The sequence below is a fragment of the Rousettus aegyptiacus genome, unplaced genomic scaffold, assembly GCF_014176215.1.
Source record: "Rousettus aegyptiacus isolate mRouAeg1 unplaced genomic scaffold, mRouAeg1.p scaffold_m13_p_4, whole genome shotgun sequence".
NCBI classification, from domain to species: domain Eukaryota; kingdom Metazoa; phylum Chordata; class Mammalia; order Chiroptera; family Pteropodidae; genus Rousettus; species Rousettus aegyptiacus.
The window spans coordinates 86,634,357-86,656,041 of NW_023416307.1; the positions used below are offsets into that span (position 1 = coordinate 86,634,357).

The following is a 21,685-nucleotide window of genomic DNA, read 5'->3' on the forward strand; positions in this document are numbered from 1 at the left end:
TTTTTTTCAGGGCAAGCTACAATGAGTAGGAAAATGATAATGTGTCATATCAATATAGAATGCCCCTTGCTTTTCAAAATTCTGAGTTGCTATAGTTTAGATATCTAAGTAATTAAACTCTCTGCTATAGTATATATAGTATATGCTATGTTTTGCTCTCTATTTTATGTACAACATACATTTTGTGTTACCCTCTAGAGTGAGATTGTGATTATCTATGACTATATGTGGAAGAGATAGTTTAATGAGCAATAGTCTTTCAGTTAAGAAACCTAGACACTGGTAGCTCATTTATTAATCGGGTAAAGACTTTGTACTAGTTATTTAATCTAAGATTCTCTTCGGTTTTAAATTAAAGAGGATGGATTCACCCATGGGTTACATTTATGTTGATATTAGTCAACTTATCCCGCTGAACAGTAAATTTAACACCATAGAACCTTTTTTAGATTTCACTATACCACAAGACCCCTAACTTCTCTTTTTCAACCTCAAGAAATGCAGCAAAATAAAAATGGACTCTCTTTCAATTACATAGGAACAATCTAAACTAAATAAATTTATGTATAGTCATTATGTTAATATATAGGCTACATTCAAGAGGTTTGATAAAGTTATCAGGTCCTTTGAGAGTGACTTGTTATGAATGTACAAGAGAGGATAGTCGCCTCTCTGTGCCTCTGTCTTCCAGCTGTCTAGAGCGCCCTAAAGTTTTCATCACACACAAAAATTAGAATCCTATCTGAGAGAGTGTACCCAAATGAGAAATAAGGCTAATTTCTTAATAAAAGTGTTAGAGAACAATAAAGCATTTCTGGTCAAAGCAATTGTATTTTGGAAATAATGATTTTCCTAATGAGGGACGGGAATTGTGACCATAAAAAGTTAGTGTTGATATTTGCCAACTTCAATTCAGCTTCATTTTAAGAGCTTTCTACTATTAGGGCCAAGTATAATGACTCAAATTAGTGAACTTAAAATTTGCTTTAAAATGTTTGAAGGAGACATTTCAAATATAATCTGAGATTTATCACTGTTACTTTTGCTGAATTCAATTTGCTGCCAAGATTTAATTAGTTTAATCAGATACTATAAACTGTGAAACATACTGTACCTTATAAATACCTTATAAACTTTTAAACAGAGAAAACCTAGAAGATATGCTTTTAGTAATAATGTGTAATGGTGTGTGAATTTTATTTAACAGAAGCTTGTGACAAAGGAGACTTGAGAAATTTGAGGATGATTTAAAAAAAAAGAAAACTCTAAAGGGAGTTCTTTAAGTTACTAAAGAAATGATTTCAATTTATTAATCTGATGGCATGAATTAGAAGATAAAGAACATTTAAAACTTTATGGAAAATAATACGTTATAAAATTATTATTAATTTCAACCAGGTATTTTCTATATTACAGGGAAATTTTAAAGATTTCATTCCTTGGCTAGCACAGCCGCTGTTCCCTGGATGGACGTCATACCCCCAACAGACTTAATGTTTAACTTATTTGTCAGATTTTTTTTTCTGGTTCTCTGTGAGCAGTTCACAAAAGATAAAGAAAAATCAAACGCAAAAGTGCATTACATTTAAAACTTTAATCCGAAGAACTATTCTTTAAACTTAAAAAATATGACTAATTTAGTTTTTTAATCTATTATTAAGTTAAAGACCTTGATGAATTCAACCTTTCTTAATTGTATTTGCTTTCAATCCTATTGTTCTAGAAAATTGTCGGATATCACCAGTTTTTCAATTTTGCTCCTTCCACTGTTGTCACACTTTTCATCTGCTTCCATCACTAGATTATATATCCGTGTTACTTAACATAATGTACTATACATAAATTGTTGGTGAATGTGTTATTAAAATAGATAGTAGAAATTGGACTATCGATGGATATCTTATCGCCTCACATTCTGGCCTTTAATTCAAATAACACAAGTTGCTCTCACAACCCAAACCCACATTGTGAGCATAGGTCCTGGTGATCCTGAATTATGATGATATAATTATGACTTTAAGCTAAATTTGGGTGGATGCACCACCCAAGCCTCATAATCAGAGGACACTTTTAAAAGACTTTATTAAACTTCAAAAGACACCTTTCTTTTTTTTTTTTTTAACCCATACAGTGTTTATTTATATACATCATCTTTCATGAACAGAATAGTTCACTGCTCTACGGTCTTCATTATTCTGATATAAAAAGCTTTCTTAAAAAATTAGTTCTCAATTTTTTCCAAGGAGATCTAATTCAATTCTAAAGCAACCAACTTTACCAAAAAAATATGGTTTAAATTTGTTTCTTATTGTTGCTGTAACAAATGAACACAAAGTCAGTGGTTTAAAATGAAACAAATTTATTTTCTTAAAGTTCTGGAGGTCAGAAGTCCCAAATGGGTCTTACTTGGCTGAAATCAAGTCATTATCACGGCTATGTTCCTTTCGGAAGTTCTAGGGGAGAATCATTCTAGAGGTCCAGTGCATTCCTTGTCTCCTGGTGCCTGCCTCTGCAGAGCTCATCACTCCAAACTCTGCTTCACTCATCCAATCCTGTTTAGATTTTTCAGCCTTTACACTGGGCTCACATAGATAGTTCAAGATAATCTCCCATTTTAAAGTCAAATGATTAACAACTTTTATTCCACCCACAACCTTAACTCCCACTTGCCATGTAACATAACATATCCACAGCTTCTGGGGATTAGGATATGAACATCTTTAGAAGGCCATTATTCTACCAATACACTAAGAAATTTTAAAAAGGTAAAATTATGTATAATGCAGTGCTAACCCTGGCAATGAAATATTGCATTATATAAATATTCCTGTCACATACTCTTTTAAAAGATTTCATTTACCAGACCATCGATCAGAGTTTTGGTATATTCTAGCAAAATCTCATGTCCTTGATGTTACCTCATCGCATGCAAGTAGATGGTCTTTTTCAAATTGAAAATGAATATTTAAGGCTACCGCAACATTAGAAAAGGATCTCCATTTCTATGCTTCAAGAGGCCTGTTTCTGTACATATTATACCCCTGGCAATACACACATGTGCCAGATTCTTTCCTGACAAAGTGTGATGCTGCTTCCCCCATGCTTAGCAAATGCCTTTATTCTCATCACTGTTTAACATTAAGTCCTAGTTGTTTTAAAGTTTGCTTTCATTAGTTTATTTTAATTGGCCTCCCCTTATTTTTCTCCTCCAAATTTGTTTTCACTTCTTATGTATTCTCCATACTCACACACTTAATTATGCTCTGCTTTACAACATCCTCTTGTTTTACACATACTTTTTTTTTTTTTTTTTTTGCCTCTGCATAAGTTGCTTTGTCTGCAGGACTTAACACCTTAGTATTCAATGGTAACATCACCTACTCAGGCTCCCTCTCCAGCCAGGAATTAGTATCTTCAATTTTTCATCTAACTTGAACTTCATAATTAAGCAAATACCCCATTTGAGGGAATAGTAGGATCTCTACTCCTAAAGTCTGTGGTAATGCACAGAAACACATTTGGGAACATAATTGACTTTTATGTACAGAAACCAGATGCACTGCATGCTTCTGTGTGCTTAGGGAAGCAAGTTCATCTCATATATCACAATAAGCATCTGTTCCACTAAATTTCACTGCCGGATACTCATCACGCTTAGGCAACAAAACACTTAAGGAAGTAAAAGCTCTTTCCAATTAAAAAAAAAGAAAGAAAGAAAGTACATCAGAAAGCTTTGTTTAAAAAAAGAAAAATCTTCCTCTACTGTTAAGCCCAGAGTACTAAAAAAATTAACAAATCATTACTGAAATACAGTTTCTGATAAGATATTTTTGCCCCACCCTGTGAAAAATTTAAAGTGATGGATGAGTTTATATTTGAAAGGTCACTTCCAACAGTAAAAGATGTGTTCTGAAGTTTGAATAAAACTTTGAAAATGCAGACATTTAAAAGAAAGAACAGAAAACACTGTACACAAATACGAACTTGCAAATAGTTTTATAGATATGTATATTTATGTATAATAAATAAATTTTTGCCATAATTTTGTTAAAATGATATGTCTCTATAGAAATAATTTTCTGTGTTGTTCATTGCATTTTGTTTAAGAACAACAGAATTTCCAATATATTTAGTGTTAATACATGGCTCACTTAAAGTTTCCGGCCAGTGTACTTTGTCCTTTTTTCTATTGGACTACTAATCTTTTCTTATTGATTTGTTAGAACTATTTATATGCCAAATGTATCAAATAAATTTCGAATACTTTTTTCCTGAGTTGACATTTGCTTTTTAAACTTATTCATGGTATCATTTAAAATATAAGAGGTTTTTATTTTAACAAAGTCCAACTCAATATTTTTTTCCCTTATTGTATTTGTCCTTTTAGGAGCTGTACTTAGGAAAGTTAATTTTGCCCTAATAATATAAATAATATTTGTCTATTTTTTTCCCCTTAATATTGAAGAATTTACTTGATACTTACTCTGGAATTAATTTTTTTAATTAAAATTTAATGACTATACAACATTATATTGGTTTCAGGTGTATAACATAGTTATTCAACATTTATATTCCTAATGAGGTGATCACCACAACAAGCCTAGCAACCACCTGACACCATACAAGGTTACTATATTACTGACTATATTCCCACTGCTATATAATAATACATCCCCATGACTTCTTGATTTTAAAACTGAAAATCTGTACTTCTTATTGCCTTTCATCTTTTTTGCCCTTCTGCCCCACGACCCAGAAATTCCCCTTCTGGGTATCTGTGCAAAGAAAATAAAAACATTAATTAAAAAAGATACATGGGCCCTATGCTTCTTGTAATATTATTTACAATAGTCAAGATATGGAAGCAAGCTAATTGTCCATCAATATATGACCAGATAAGGATGTGCGTATATGTATACAATGAATATTACTCAACGATGAAAAATAAAACCTTGCCATTTGCAGCAACATGAATGGATCTAAAGGGTATCATGCTAAGTAAAACAAGTCAGACAGAGATAGAATTCCTTTGTATAAATGGTGCATTACAACTTTTGGTGACTACGAAACAAATATAGCCTATAACTTCAACATCATTTTATAAATTGTTGATCATTTTCTAACTAATTTGAAAGACTTTATCATATATCATATTTTAAGTTCATTGAAATTATGCAATATGAAATTTTAATATTATATAAGTACAAGCATAAAAGCCAGTTGTACTTCCCCACCACTATTCTCCCAAAAGGTGGATGGAGAAATTGCTTTCTTATGGTTTTAGTGTGTAACATAACATGGTTTAAATGACATTTGAACTAAACAGAAACTTTCATTTCTGTTCTGAACTATGTTCCAGTTTGACCAAACTGCCCTGTATGTTTGACTCTTAGGGTAGGAAATGAATTTTGTTTATGGCTATATTTCTAACATTCAAAATTGTGTCAAGTGCTGAAAATGGGCTCAATAACACCTGTTTAATGATTAGATTGATAAACATCTGATTTTTTATTAAAGTGGAGCACCACACTCTGAATAATTTTAACTAGCTTTTCTATGTCAAGAATAAAACATTAATTCACAGTTTTTCACATGCTCATGTGCATGCACATGAACCCTTTATAGAGGCACATTACTTTCAAAATATCAACAAAAAAATTATCAGATATTTGTTCATTCTAGAAGCCTGGTCACAAAGAAAATAATATAATAGAAAGCCATAAATGTGAGGCTGGAAAGAGAAGAACATAGAAGATCAAATGATAAAATGAAAATTTCTCCTTATATTTTTTAATTTGTTGTTAATGAAGAAAGGAAAGTAATAAACATAAAAATTAAACTACTCAATATGTGTATATATCACATGTACTCATTTCATAATGGAGATATACATACAGATGAATGTGAATATATATGCTAAAAATATAGCATCTATTTTGTATTTCTAATACACACATATATGTACATACATACAGAACAAATATGAAGGATTTGCATAATAATTTCATTTCTATTTATTTCCTCAAATTGAAAACTGAAGAGATTTTAAATCAAAATCAATTATTCGTTTAGATGTTTTTAACCATTATCTCTAACTTTATTCTCATTTTTATGGCTCTTTATATAGTCATTTTGTGACTATTTTGCCATAATTTATATATATTTGAAACAATCACCTTAGGAAATTCATTTTTTGGCTAAGATCACTAGGATATATGTGTGTGTAAACATACACTTGACAAAGAAAAGTCAATTGTAAAAATGTGTTTGCAGCTCTATATGTGTGTGTGTATATATCAAAGATAACATCTCTGAGTAAAATTATCTATATATTTTTGTGTTCAAATCAATATAGTATATTTCTTGGGATTAAACCTGTTTTTTTTTCATTCTGCTTGCTTATATCTAAACTATCACATTGGTACAATACAGTGACAATTTGATACTTTAGTAAATATGAAATTATCCAAAACAACAATTATTGCGTTTCAAAAATATCTATTTTTGATGGATTAGATGAAGTTGTCAGTGGTATAGCAAGGTGAAAAAAGGATAAAAACTGAAGTTCTCAAGGCCAGTGAATGACAATAATGATGCTGAATTATGGGCCTCAATTACTATTACTACAAATTTTTGATACCTATATTGCTAAATAGTTCACATAGAGACTTCATGCTGATTAATAGATGTGCCATAGAACTGAAACTGAAATAAGGCTTTGTAGAACGAGTTATATTCAAAAGCACTTTGAAAATTTATCATTTCTACATCTGGAAATACTGTTTTTGTCAATGTTACCTACACAAATCTTCATTTTATTCACTTAATATTTGGCAAAAACAATTTCAGTTAAAATTTTCAGAATTGCTGAATATAGTATGTGAGATAACTATATAATTATAAAAGAAATCTACAACAAACTCTGATTATACAAATTTTCCCATAGTGGACACAAAAGTTACCTTGCAAAGTCATTGTTTTCCCCATAATCCTCAGCAGCACCACCCATTTTATTCTTTAGATAATTAATATATATTATTTGAATCAAGCCTTGTGTATAGACCACCTTTGCCCATGCCCTCTAGCCCTGCCTTCAAACTGGATTGCAATTTGAAAGACTCTCTATGTAGAAGGTCTAGAACCACAACAAAAAGTACACACTTGTCTCAGATATTGAAATGTATCACTTTCCAAATTCAGAACTCCTAAAATAAAATGAACCTCATTTTTAAGAAATTATTTCAGAACACTATAAACTCTATGAAATAAATTATGCTGGGATCAGATGACTCTATTCCATCCAGCTGAAATGAGCATGTTTTCTCATTTTTTTTTCCACATAGTCACAACAACAGATTCATTGGTAAAATTCATTAATGGATTATTCCACAATAAATTATCTCAACAGCATTTCTGATGTCTCTGTGGTTCTAGTTCTATATAATCCCTATACTTCTAAATTAGTTTTTCTTTTTTAATTGAAAAAGCCCTGACTCATATTCTTGTAAAAGCTATCATTTCTTCTTATAAGCTTTATAACAGGAAACATCTATTAGGTCTTATGATCAAAGTAGAGTGAAAATTGATTATAATATATATAAATTAATAATAACATCATTTAGCATCTTCAAATCTAGTGCTATGGATAATAAGTTTTCTATCCAGAAATAGTTGGTTTCATGAGCAATAAGAGGAAGGCAATCAGCAGTCTTATACTCACACCAAGACATGTCCACACACACTTGCTTCTACAGCCAAAGTAATGCCATATGTCCTCAGTGATGTGGGTGGACAAAAGTAACAGTTGGCCCACTAAAGAGGACCATATGTGCAGGCTGCTCATCACACAATACTTTTTACTTATGGCTGCTGAAAACTCAGTTGAAGTCCTTGTTCTGATAAATAGAATAGCTGGAGAAGATGTAGAAAAGACCATCAGCAGTACAAAAAGACTATTTACATGAACAGTATGACTACTAGATGTCTGGACATGGAAGCTAAAAATATGCTTGTGCACTACTCTTCTCATTAAGAGTTATTTAAAAATCAAAAGAGTTCCTTAGTCCAATCTGACCTTCCCTCACTAAATGGTTTTGTATTATTGTGCAAAGGGATGGATGTGCAGTCTCTTATCAAAAATGACCATTCATAATTATCCTTGTTGGATTCCATATTATACAAATATTTCTTTATTTTTAGCTGTATCTTCATAAAAATTATATTGTTTCTTTGGCATTAAAGAAAATTAAAAAAAAAACACTTAAAAACTTAAAGTATTTGAATTAGAGTTTCTGGAAAGCAAATAGATAACACTAAGGCAAAACTACATTCCACACACCTTCTTTTCGTAAGGTAAAAGAAAAACATGGAATTTGGATGGTTATCATAGCTTTCTATCTCAACAAGGACCTTTGCAATTTCCATAACTGAGAAGATTATCCAGTATTGTACTGACAATAAAATTTATAGTTTTAAGGTCATTCTTAATACTGTGATCAAATAACATAATTTACTTTTCTCTTAATGGCTTCTTTTTGACAAATGAGGGAGCTTTTAGGAAAGACAGTGCTCCCTGCACAACAACCGGTAAAGCATGTCACAGCCATTTACAACATAATTTTAAGAAAAATGAAGGACAAACTTGTGAGGCAGTAAGAATTCATTTGCATTAAATTAATGTGAGCAGGGCATTTCAAGTTCCCTTTGGCAACAATGGTATGAGGGGAATAAATCCATTTTATGAAATGATCTTCTTTGGAGTTATAGAAAGATTTGAAAAGCTGACATGACTATCATTAAATTTCTCCTGGAAGTCTACAATTAGTATATAAAACTCACAAAATAAAATACTCAAAATGCACATTTGTGAGAGGACCAGTTATTATGGAACCACTGTCTGACATCTCCCTTGAAAATTATGTTGCAAAGTTTAAAAAGAAAATCAAGATTTCTTATATAGGTTTGACTTTGTAAATAAGATCTAAACTTCAAAATAAAAACTTCTCTAAGAACTGCTTGTAAATAAGACATCACAGATACCAATCTGTGTAATTTAAACCTATGTTATCCAGATGTGGCCTTGACCAATAATGGATTTAATATTTTGACCCTAGAAGTGAAAATAATGTCACTTATATTTTACCGAAACTAGATTTAATAAATTCAAGAGTGTTTATTGATTGGCATCTTGTTAGAAATATTCTTCATCAATATTTTCTAAAGGATCTAAAATATATATATATAAGATATCCCCAAATATACAGTTTTTCCATGGGGAAACAAGCATATTAATTTTAGGGTATCAGGGCACAAAAATATTATTACCTTTTGCAATAGGTTAGCTAATAGCCCCCAAGGATCTTCTTCTAATCCCCAGACCCTGTGAATGTATTATTTTACATAGTCAAAGAGACTTTGCAGATGTGATTGAGTTAAGAATTTTGAGATGGGCAAATTATCCTGACTCATCCAGGTGACTCCCAATGTAATCATAAGAGTACTTGAAAGAGGGATGGAAAAGGATTCAAAGTTAGAAGAAGAGAGAATGTGGAGACAGAAACAGAAATAGCAGCAATATACCTTAACAATGGAGGAAGGAGCCATACTGATGAATTCAGAAAAGTAGAAAAAAGCAAGAAAATAGATTCTTTCCTCAGCCTCCAGAAGGAACCAGTGCTGCAAACATCTTGACTTTAAGCCAGTAAAGATAATTTTAAAATTCTGACTTGCAAAACTGTAAAATGGTAAATTTGTTTTGGTTTAAGTCATTAAATTGTGGTAATTTCTTAGAACAGCTATAGGAAACTAATATACTATTAAAATAGGAAAAGGAAAAAAAATGTGATGAACTTGAGAGATCTTAGGAGGAAGGGAGAATAAACCCATTGACAGGATTTGTCTTAGTAACTATCATATGTTACTTGTTTACATACTGGGTCACATAATTAATATCATTTATCACGGCCATTCGATCAATATGAATACACCAGTAAGTCTAATTTAGACATGAAAATGTTCTATTTCGGCCTTCTTATAATCCCATGTAGATGGCCTTGAACAACCCTATATCTGATGGAGCTAATATTTTCATGTAAAAATCTTCCTGTTTAGAAGAGAAATTACATCTGAAATTAAATCCGATTAAGCCAGTCTGAGAACAATACCTAGAAGATTTAAATATTACTTTTTAAGAACACCATGGGAGACAGTTTGTGACACCAACAAAATCAAAGTTAATTTGAAAGATTTTCAAAGCAATATTAAAAACATCATGTCGATTTTTTCCTCTTGTTAAAAATAAATCATTGCCCAACTCTCCACTATAATTATGTTAATTGGATGAAGTCCAGACATAAATTATACTACCACAAATAGAAAATTATTTAATTAAAAAAATCTCACCTATTGCTGACAGAATGACAGTACAAAATTGTCAAGGGTGGGAAAAAATAAGTGCTTTATGGGATAAGTATTTCCCTTTTGTTATCAAAACGTGTCCTGAGACCTAGCAGGCTTCTCTTTACATGATTATGCACTGTAAACGTTATAAAACTATTCCTTCTACTTTCAGAGTTTAATGGTTACAGAACAACAGAAGTAAGAGATGGAAATGCTCTGTGCAAGACTGGCACTGAATTTGAGGAGGAAAATCAAAAACTCTGAAATAATATGTAGAATATCTTCGCAACAATACATGGGAAGGCAAGAAAAGATATTTATTGAACATCTATCATGAGCTAAGTTCCTTACATAAATGATTTTATCAAATTTCCTAAACATACCTCAAAACAGGCATTTTATTCATGGTTTATAAATAAAAGAACAATATTCAGAAATTGATCAATAGCATGCAACTAATAAAAGGCAAAACTAGAGAGAATATAATAGTAATAATAAAAATAGCGGTCTCACCCTATTGGACCTGGAACTGCACTAAGAAGCAAAGCATGAACAAAGAACCAGTAAATTAGACGCTAGTTCTCTCCCCATTTCATAGAAGAAGCAACTGAAGTGAAGAGAGGCTACACCATTTGTTTCAAGCTCATACAACCAGGAAGAGGCAATTTCAAACCTAGGTCTGTAAGACATTTTATTACTCCAAGATGCTTGTGCATTATTTTCAGGATTAGTTGAAATAATTCTTGTTAACCCTTAGTGAGTGCCTGATACTTGATAGCTGTGCTAAAATTTATTCTTATTATTATTTTAATTTAGAAATTATTGAACTTCGTCACTCGTTTTTTGCAATTTCACCGCTTCTTCATATTACAGTTCTCCACGAAAAATAAAGTTCAATATATGCACCATTTTTGTTTGCAAATCTTGGAGCTCAATTAATACATAGCACATCACACTAAACTGCTATTTTATTTTATAGTGAAAAAAATGTTTCACTCACTAAAAAGTAATTGGATTGTTCATTCCTATGTCTACAATACAGCTCATTAAGTGTATATTTGTATAAAAAGGGATAATTTTCTATAACACTTCCTATGTTTAATAATACAATTAAAGGCTTGGTTCAAAAAAATCAGAATAATCCATGAATTACATATGACAAAATTTTTGTTCGGCAACTTCTGCTTTTTCTTTCCTATAATTTAGCCCATTTTCAGAATCAAAAATTGTGTTAAAGTCAACATTCGAGGACCAATTTCTCTACCTTTCCTGAGTTACTCCTAGGTTAGGAATAAAATGTGTTTATCCAAAGTTACCTTGGCATTGAAACAACTGCAGTAAAAATTGTGGTTGCCGATCATGTCCATTCTTGACATGTCTCCATATTTTTATGCATTAAACCTGCTCTAATACATCCTCAAGTGATCAGTGTCACCACAAAGGAAGATTAGGACTGGGTCTAACGATAACAAACATACATAAAACTTAAGATGTTCAGTCATCTCCCTAGTATCTCATGCCCCCTCTGAAAAAATGAGCAACTAAGTGAACATGATACTTTTAGAAAAGCGAAGTCCCAAATTCAATTTATACCTCTGCAGATTTTTTATCCAAGAAAGCATAATCACATATGTGAAAGGAGGAACACACTTTCATCAATGAGTATTCATGATATTCCTGTAGCAGGACTTGTCACTGTTCCACCCATACCTGCTCAGCACTCACCATTCTCATGTGTCTAGGTCAGACAACATCCAAGGTTAAGCAGTGACTCTGCCCAAAGGCTTTCCTGGGTTACCAGAGCTGTTTCAGCCTATGCACAGGGTCATCAAGAAATTCTAGGATATGAATGGCCCTCCTTCCCATCCTTGGAGCAGCCCTTAATCAGCAATCGGAATTTATGGAAGAAACTGCCCTGTTCCCTCGCTCCTTAGTGGGGATAACTGTGGTGCATATTCTATACTATCCCTCACAGTTCTCTAATGAGATCGAACCCTACTTGCTCATCTTATTTCTAACTCACTATATGGCACAGAGATGACTAGAAGTTGACTAGGTATTTTACTGCAAAGTATATACAAATTTCTTTTAATCGGAAATGTTTGTAGGTAAATAAATATTTCTAGATAATGTACAATGGTCCCACTCTTTTCTGAGGTATAAAATGATATGTCTCCTCTCCTTATCCTCCTCTCTCCTTCCTTCCTCACTTAGCTGTCTATCTGAAAGAATTGCGAAGAGAAATAGGCTTTAATCAGCACTCCCTCAGAAAGGTTAAAATGATAGAGAGCATCACACACACCTATAGCTAATCTATAGGATCTAAGAGAAGAGGAGATTTCAAGATTCCAGAGAAATTATTTTAAGCCATCCTTTTAATGCCAGAGACTTCGCATTAAGGAAACCAGTCAGATGGTTAAGAGCCATAGAGCTTATTATCCTGATTCATTCAAGAATACCTGAACTATGAGTATACAAGAATCCTGCAACAAGATGCCAAGTTGCATACCACATCCTTAGTTCCCAAATACAATGAAGAATGTATATGTGTGTGTGTGTGCGTACACACACATATATGTATATATACACACATTTTCATATATACATATATATGTATATATATATATGAAAAGTTACAAACTGCATGAGACTCCAAGAAGTTTCCTAACTAGTATTTATTGCTCCTGATCATTTTCTTCCCATATGCCAAAACTCTCTGCTAAGTATGCATGCACACGCAAACACAACTCCACCACACCCCCCAAAAAATCACCAACTGTCTTTGGAACTCAAATGGGCTCTTTAATTTAAAAGCCTATATACAATAGATTTTTATCACTTAAGAATGAAAAGGGATTTTTAAAATACCTGAATCAAGGTTATAGGATTTTTCTCTCTTAAGCTTAATTTGAACCAGTCCATATCAGGACACCAAAGCACTTATGGCATATATATAGTTTGAATAAATTTTTATGAATGTAGTCACATATTAAAAAATAAACTCATTCAGGTCCTAACTCACCTCTTTTCAAAATTCCTGTATTAAACATATATTACCTACCAATGTTCTCAAGGAATCTTAGACTATTCACTGTGAAGTCTCGTAGATTACTCTAAAAGCAAGTCGTAACTGTGTTTCATATTCACACCAAGCAGTTTAAAATACATCTAAATGTGGGCTGCCTTCTATCTTGATTATAAGATATAAATTATTCCCAAGATTATTCTTAGTAAATATTGAGTCTACCTTTCAATCCACTCTTAATATGGAGTACACAAGGTCAGCTATTAGTTTAGAAGTCATTCAAAGGTAAAGAGCATATGAGTATAACTCTGCACAGGTATCTTCTGTATAAAAAAGTAAAACCAGTCTTAAGAAATAACTATAAAAATGAGAAATATTTTAAAATATTTTCATATAAGGCACATTTAAATATTACTACTGCAATAATCTAAACTAAAAGCAACTGTCCAATTTGGGGGAAAATAACTGAACTTGAAGTTAAATAATCTAGGCTTAAAGTTCTGGTTCTATGCCATAGTCACTTCACCTAAAAAAAAAAAAATAAATATATATATATATATATATATATGGAACTAATATTACTGTTTTCTCTAAATGTCTGTAAGAAATGAGAAATGGAATATATGTGAACCTGGCTTATAATAGTAGATACTCAATAAGTATTTATTGAATCTAAATTGATATTAAAGAAAAAAGAGTAAAGGAAAATAGTATATTTTAATTACTAAAACTGTAGATGCATATATCTCAATTTGAAAAGCCAATACACTTTCCTAAGCATAAAATGACATTGGGCCTTTGTAGAGAATTTCGTAGATATTTGAAAGATATTCAAATGTTATGCCCAAATTTGGTCTTAATATTTATTTGCTAAAATTATAATTTGTATACATCACTACTATTAAAATGCACAATAGTCCATATGACTAATAGTATACCCAATGAGTCTACTAAAAAATACCCGGCAAGGCCCATGGAGTAAGTATTGAATTCAAAAATAAAAGTAGTTTCCTCAACCACCTAAAAGCAGTACATGAAAAACACTCTTGTAATCTCGATGATTATACGTTAATTCAAAAATAAAAATAGTTACCTCAACCACCTAAAAGCAGTACATGAAAAACACTCTTGTAATCTTGATAATTATACTTCTAAGCCAAATAAATTCATAACACATTTTAGGAATTTTGCCTCTCACATATACACACATTAGACTAAAAAAGAAGAATGAAGCAAATGTGCAAAAAATTAAATTAAGGAAGTTCTGAAGGAAATGTCCATAATTTCATTCCCAGAATTTCTTCATCAGTCACTTTCCCCAAAGTCCTTCCAGAAAAAATAAAGTTGCTCTCCTCTTAATGTGAACTCATCACTTTTTCCATAGCATTTTCAAAATAAGAAATATATTTCCTATCTGTCAGACACGTAAAAGTTATATTGTTAACGAAATCCGAATGGTAATAATTTTGGAACAAAGGATGAAGAGGAGATGAGTAAATCAACATGGCTTTTAAGCTAAATCACTGTTACATTTATGAGCTTCTCTAGAAAGCCTGAAGTCCCTTGCCTTTAATAAGCTTACTAACGGTACAGAGCAAAAGAATCTCTAGTTACTCAGAGGGTTACCCACTGTTAAATTAGGGTGAAAGAATACCATTCCCCACTTAGAGAGGAAGCTCGCCTTGTCCCATTGTAAACACAGACCTCTACTTCCGAACCTTTCAAATCCTTTGACTTAGCTTGGAAAATTGGGTATGAGCCAAGGAGAACGAGGGACAGAAGGACAAAATGCGCTGCTGCAAAAACAAATGAGTGTCCAGAAAGCTTATATATCAATACATATAATGTGTATAATTGGGGAATGTCCTAAAACTGGGTCACTTCAACTGAATTCCATCCGAATCCTCCTACCCTAGCTGTGAGGATCACAACCACACACCACCCAACCGCCCACCCCGAGCTTGTTGTAGCCACAGCCAAGACCGGTCTGTCCATGACTTTGGGAAATATTGCAAAGCCAGCAGCGTTTAGGGCGCTGAGTAACCTGGCCAGTTCCAAACCTCTAGTTTAAGACTTCTCAGCGCACCTCTCTGTTTAACTCACCTGGAGTCAGGTCTAGCTGGCAGCCTCCACCCAGAGGGACAGGGAAGCAGCCCCGGGGAGCTCAGCAGCGTCTGTCTGAATAAGGAGGGCAATGCAGCTGAGCAGCTCTCCCCCGTCCTGCTGCTCTGGCTGCGCCCAGATTTCTTCTACTCCCCACCCCGAGCCGTCCTTCTTTTTCACTCTTCCTCCCGCTCCCGCCGCTACTGCACTCCCAATCCTAGCGGTAGCGCAGAGAGCAGAGTCCTCCCGCCTCCCTCCTCCCGGCGCGAGAGCTGTCGGTGGAGCTAATAAGGAGGCTCCAGGCACCTCCCGGGCAGGCTGAGCGCACAAGTCGCGCTGTGACAAACTCATACCAGGAGCCTGATAAATATGCGAATTGTAATGAGACTTGTGAGTAGTCAAGCACTCCAAGTAACAACAGTTCAGATGTATGCTAACCATGGTGATTACTTATAAAAGAACAACAAACAGAATGAGGAAAGGCGAATAATGTTCGAAATATTCAGAATCAATTTTCAGCACATGTGAATTGAATTTTTCACTCTAAAAAAGTCAGGCATTGGCTCTTCCAAGAAGCCTACAATGAGCATGTTCTTTTTGCAGTGCAAACAGGCCTAGTAAACCAACCATATTTGTGTTTCCCATTAATATTAAAATTTTTAAAAACGATTAGAAGTCATTTATTTCATGTAATCTTATATGAAAAAGTTTGTAACTCATTCAAGCTTCCAGGATGATATTAAATAGCATTGAAAATCAAATTTATTTAACCCATAGAAAAAGACAATAAGAAATTTAATTGACTTCTTTACTAATACGTCATAATATATTTCTTTCTCAGGGAAAGAATAAGATTTTCTTCTGTGGTATAAAATACTATACTATGGGTTTTATATTTTCTTTGTAAACATGGAACTATTAAAAAGTACAATTGGATTCCTTATAACCAAATCTATTCTGATTATTCATCCTATAGTTCACTCCAGAAATTAGTCAAGGAGGACTTTATTTCTCCTTATTTTCAAATCAATTAAAGGGGGTGGGGAGAGGTAATTTGTTTACAAAACATGGGCAATTTTAAACCACCTACATTGATGCCAACCACCAAGAGTAACTTTCATTTGTCAACAATCATAAAACACTATGAACAAGGAATGGCTAACTACATTCTACTTTCTTAATATTACTACTCCTAATTGAACATTCCAAGATAATATATTTACATATCTTTCTCTACCTAAAATATTTATTGATTTTGGCACAATGATTATTATACCTATCTTCCAATATTCAGTGTGCATGTACCCATAAATCTTTCTCTGATTTGCCTAGCCAACATAAGAATTTTTCTTCTTTGAATGTTAATAACTATTTGTTCCTCTTCGTGATGCTTACACTCAATTTTTTATACGTCTGTCCACATATAAACTCTTCTACCAATTAGCATTCTATAAATAATAGAAACTTTTATAGAATGTGTGGAACAAATGGACGAAATATTTATGCTAAATTTTCATATACTTGCAAAGGCCTAATTATTTTCCCTTAAAATTTTGCATGCATATATTTCATCTGTTTAAGTAGACAATGAGCTTCTAAAGGAAAGGGATTTTGTTTACGACTTTTACATTTTCCATACATTATCAAGCTAAAGCTCTGGACTAGAGCTGGGAGTGAAGATTTGGTTAAACTGATTTATTCATTCCCTTATTTGAAAAATATAAGCTAATGTTAATTTTTTCTAAACCCTGTACAAGATATGGAGTGCTCAATGATGTTCACATTCGATATGGTCCTTGACTTCATGAAGTTTACAATGTAGTAACGAAGAGTAATGAATAAATAATAATAAATTTATATAATCTTGCTGAATAAATGAAAAGTCTATTTGAACTCCTTGGCCAAGGCAATAACATGAAAGAAAAAGAGCTTCCTGCCTCAAAATACTAAAATCAACTCTCAAGAGGATTCTTCTGTTGAAATAGTACACCTCATTATGGAAATAAAGAAAAAAAAATAGTAACTGTCCAAATGACAGCACACATTGCATCTTTGTGGTTTCTGACCTTTTAGCTTTGTGAAAAGTATGACTTTTCAACACTGTGAATAGCATTAATCTTGGCACTTCATTCTGTTTTTCTCTAAAGTGATCTTAATTTTTAGCTGAATCCCATGGATTTTCTGGTGAAAATATTTTCTACTCAACAATTGTCCAACAAAGGTTGCTTATCATGAGCCAACTTTTTGCTCTAGCTCATTTCTCTGATGATTGTTTGCCTTTAGTTTACAATGATAAAATTCCTTATTTATTTTTATTGGTAATTATCACATAATAACTCATGCATTCACATTTGATTGAATTTGAGCTTGCAAATGTTTACTTTTATATCAGAATAAGAAAGTTAGAGGGAACAAGGAAAAATATAATTGGAAGAATATCTAAAGGGCTATCACAGCATCTCATATCAGGATCTTTTTGACATATTAGAGAAGAAACTAATAGCCAGATTTTAGGATGGCTAGGCAGCTCACACCTAATTATTTTTATGACCAAAATTTTCCCTCCAAAATTAAAAATGTAATTTTATTTGGTACAGGTGTTAATGAAGTGGAATCAAAGGGAGAGAATATACACTAGTAAGCAGGTAGGAGAAAAAAATATTCCAAAAATATCAAAAAGTTTCTAAAAGAGGAAAAAGCAACCACCTATTGTGAATGGATTTGAAAATCCCATAATTCTTAACTCTATTCATTGTCCAGAAAGTTAAAGCATAACATAATAATAAAGGTAGCAGATAACTTAAAGAAGGCTCTGTCTTGGATCTAATCCTTAAAGTTTTCCATACTTTTTAAATTAAAGAGACATGCATTTACATCTCAGAAAATAAAATGTATTGTGTTACCAACATGTAGGACAAAGAGAAGCATGTCTCAGTGTCATAAAAGGAGTTGTCACTAGAACACACCATGGTTTAACATCTTCACCCACAGGCTAAAATTTTCACCCCTAAAGTCATGCTTTGAATGTGACAATGGATTGTTACTAAAAGCAACTGTTTGGCAGAGAAGTAGATAAATCTTTAGGTTATTACATTACTCACCAAAATTTAGCATGTATTTCCACATTTGTTCATTTACTTCATGTGACATGTATTTCAGGATCTGCTACACAAGAGATAGAATCATCTTGCAAGATAGAGGTTACTGAAAGAAATGGAATTTAGAGGAAGAGTTCATTGGTGAAAATGAAAAGATAAGAGCCAAGCAGAAAGTGACTTCAAGGAGAACAGGCCTGCAAGAGTCATTACAATTTGGAAGAGGGTAAGTATGTCTGGTGAGGCCTGATATTTTAGAAACTTGAGTTAATTTAATGACTCTGATTCTCAGTTACCTCATTGGTAAAAAGAGGAAAATAATGCTAATTATTTTGTACCTCTTTGTGAAGATTAATTAATCTATGTAAATAAAGCCCACAAAATAGTTCCTGACACATTGTATGTACTGTTTGTTATTATTATACAAAGAAACTGAGAACTTCTGGAAAAAGTAAGATATAGCAACTAAAGGCAAGATATAAGGAAGACTTGATGTTCACTTTGACATTTGGCTGAGGGCTCTCTGGAAAAGACAGCTAAATTAATGTTACATGTAGGTATTATGTTGGCATCATTCCCCCTACTTTGAACTCCTTTCACACTTTACCTACATGTTTTATTGTACCTTTCAGTTTCTTTCTTGAATTATGGTTAGGCTATTTCTTTTTATTCCTATAAAAATAACTTCATAGTAGGGTAGATTATTAAGGAACTATGTCAAAGTCATCTTTCCATTTCCTACAGCAAGTAACCCAGTGATAGTAAACCAATATTTGTTGAAGTAATTAATACAGGAAAATTATTTCAATTGTTTTTTTCTTTGATTTTTAGTCTGAATATACCATTGGTGGTGAGAAAGAAAAGATAAATGGTGAGGACATAGAAATTAGTATTTAAATCTACAATTCTGTATTATTTGAAAAACTGATATACTTCTGATGAAATTATGAAATTGTATATATAATTATAGTATGTATATACTATAATTATATAATATGTTATATATGTATTTAGTGCTGCACAAAGTTCAGTGTGTCTGTGGACCAAAAGCCCTGGCATTCCCTGGAGCTTCTCAGAAACCGCACCTACTGACCATAATTTGCATTTTGACAAGACCCAGGTGATTTATATACACATTTAAGCATGAGAAGCACTGTTTTATAATTCCCTTTATGTCCAAATTTCATTGTCAATGAAAGAATATATAATAATAATAATAATAATAATAATAATAAAACAGTAATAATGGTAATATTAACAAAATGTAGGTAACATATAGAAATCTTATAAATCTCATAATGCTGCTCTTCCGGATACTAAGCAAAGTCTTCTGTATAATACTTGTTATAATTCTATGAAGTTGCCATTAATAGCATCTACAAAACAGAGACTCAGAAATTTTAAATAACTTCCCCAAGGTCACAAAGGTAGTAGATTACAGAGAAGGTTTTTAAACTCTGCCTCCCTCACTCCAAAGCCCAAGCTCTGCTTAACTTATGGTTAATTCTTTTGCTTCTACCTTCCATTTCCTGTGGTTTCCTTTATACTTCATTAACTTTATTTATACATGACCAATTTTTTAAGCCTTGCCAATATTTTTTGGAACACAATGTTTTATAGACTAATAAAAACAATACCAAATATCATCCATGTGTACATTGTGAAGTAGCTCCAACAATGGTCGAACACTAAAAAGAGTCATTTTTTCTTTCAAAAATTCTAACTGCCAAGAATTTTGCATAAAACAAGGTAGTCTTTCTACTTAGAATTTCAACCTTGCTTTTATCAATTGGCATAAGAGTAAATGAAAAAATAATTCTATAAACATCCTAAAAAGTAAAAATAAGAATTGCTATATATAAGAAAAAAAAGGAGCATCAATATGCCATATGAATGACATCTCTAAGAATCATGGGGATTCTATTTGGCATTTAGTATTTAGGTCCATTCTGCAGTATGATCACAAAGAAGTGTCTATATGATTCACTGTGCATTATTGGACAATAAATCACCTCATTAAGCTTGCAGATATGTAAAGATGCATAGTCTAGGAAAGTCTAGCAGATATTCTCACTTCTTAGACTATACCACCCCCAATATTCTTCTTTTCCTTTAAAAAGGTACGAATGAAAAGCATTTACTTTAAACCCAGCAATGAGTTGTAGCCAGATATTTTAAAGGGAAAATTGGCTTCTAAAAGGGTAGAGTTGTCTTTTTATTGGAGCAAAGTATTCCTTAGCCTTACTGTATTCTTTCCCAAACACCCTCGCGTTGGTTTTTCTTTATTCCTGGCTATCACTGACCTCTCCCTCATTCTATCAGTTGGTTTCCTAGAAAACTGGATGAAATCCCCAAAGGAGGCTAAGAATAATGCAAAATATTACTCAGGGCAGCATATTTCCATATCGTTAGTTAATATTTTTATGTGGAATTAAATCTGTAAATAAAGGCACTGCCATTTACCTCCTAGAGCAGACATCTTAGAATCTTAAAAGTAGAAAAGACTTAAAAGATCTTTAAAAATGTCTTATTAGAAGTAAAAGAGATGAGGTCTGGACACGCCATGGAATTTGCCTGAGGTCACAGAGCTAACTAGGCTACAACAGATTTTTTTTTTCTCTACAGCATATATTATTTCTTTTTAATCATCTCCATATATTTCTAGTCCATGGTGGGGACACAATCTCCAAGTCAAAGGCCTAATTTTTTCTGTGAATCTCCTTTATAGTTTCAGTTTATTAATACCACTTAGGAGTATAACAGAAAATAATTAAGATTTGGATGAATGTTTTCAGATATACTTGGAAAATTTTATAAAAGATCAATGATTTAAGAACCTCAGAAACTAAAAAATAAATACTGGATAAAGTAAAATTATATTTAAACTTCCTTGTGACAAAATGGCAATTTATTCTTATTTATATAGTTGTACTTTGTACATTTGTGTATACATTTGATAAAAAGAGTGTTACAATAAATAAAATGTAAATACATAAAGATGAGAAATGAAAACAGTAAGTGAAAATTTTCAGGTCCAAAAAACAGCACAGTGTCATCCTCAGGT

The 21,685-nt window shown here is 32.4% G+C and overlaps 1 protein-coding gene across 10 annotated transcripts in view; it reads right to left on the bottom strand.

Annotated features, from left to right (window-relative positions):
- ROBO2 (roundabout guidance receptor 2) overlaps positions 1-15,802 on the bottom strand; it is a 1,504,157-nt gene extending 1,488,355 nt beyond the window's left edge. For 7 of the 10 annotated variants that reach the window (XM_036220092.1, XM_036220091.1, XM_036220090.1 and 4 more), the window contains exon 1: positions 15,527-15,802. The gene's annotated coding sequence lies outside the window, so the exon portion shown is untranslated. Of the gene's footprint in view, positions 1-4,710; positions 4,732-15,526 lie in introns of those variants that run through there. The other 3 variants (XM_036220067.1, XM_036220071.1, XM_036220068.1) reach the window with 3 other exon arrangements.
- Positions 15,803-21,685: the final 5,883 nt, after the last annotated feature.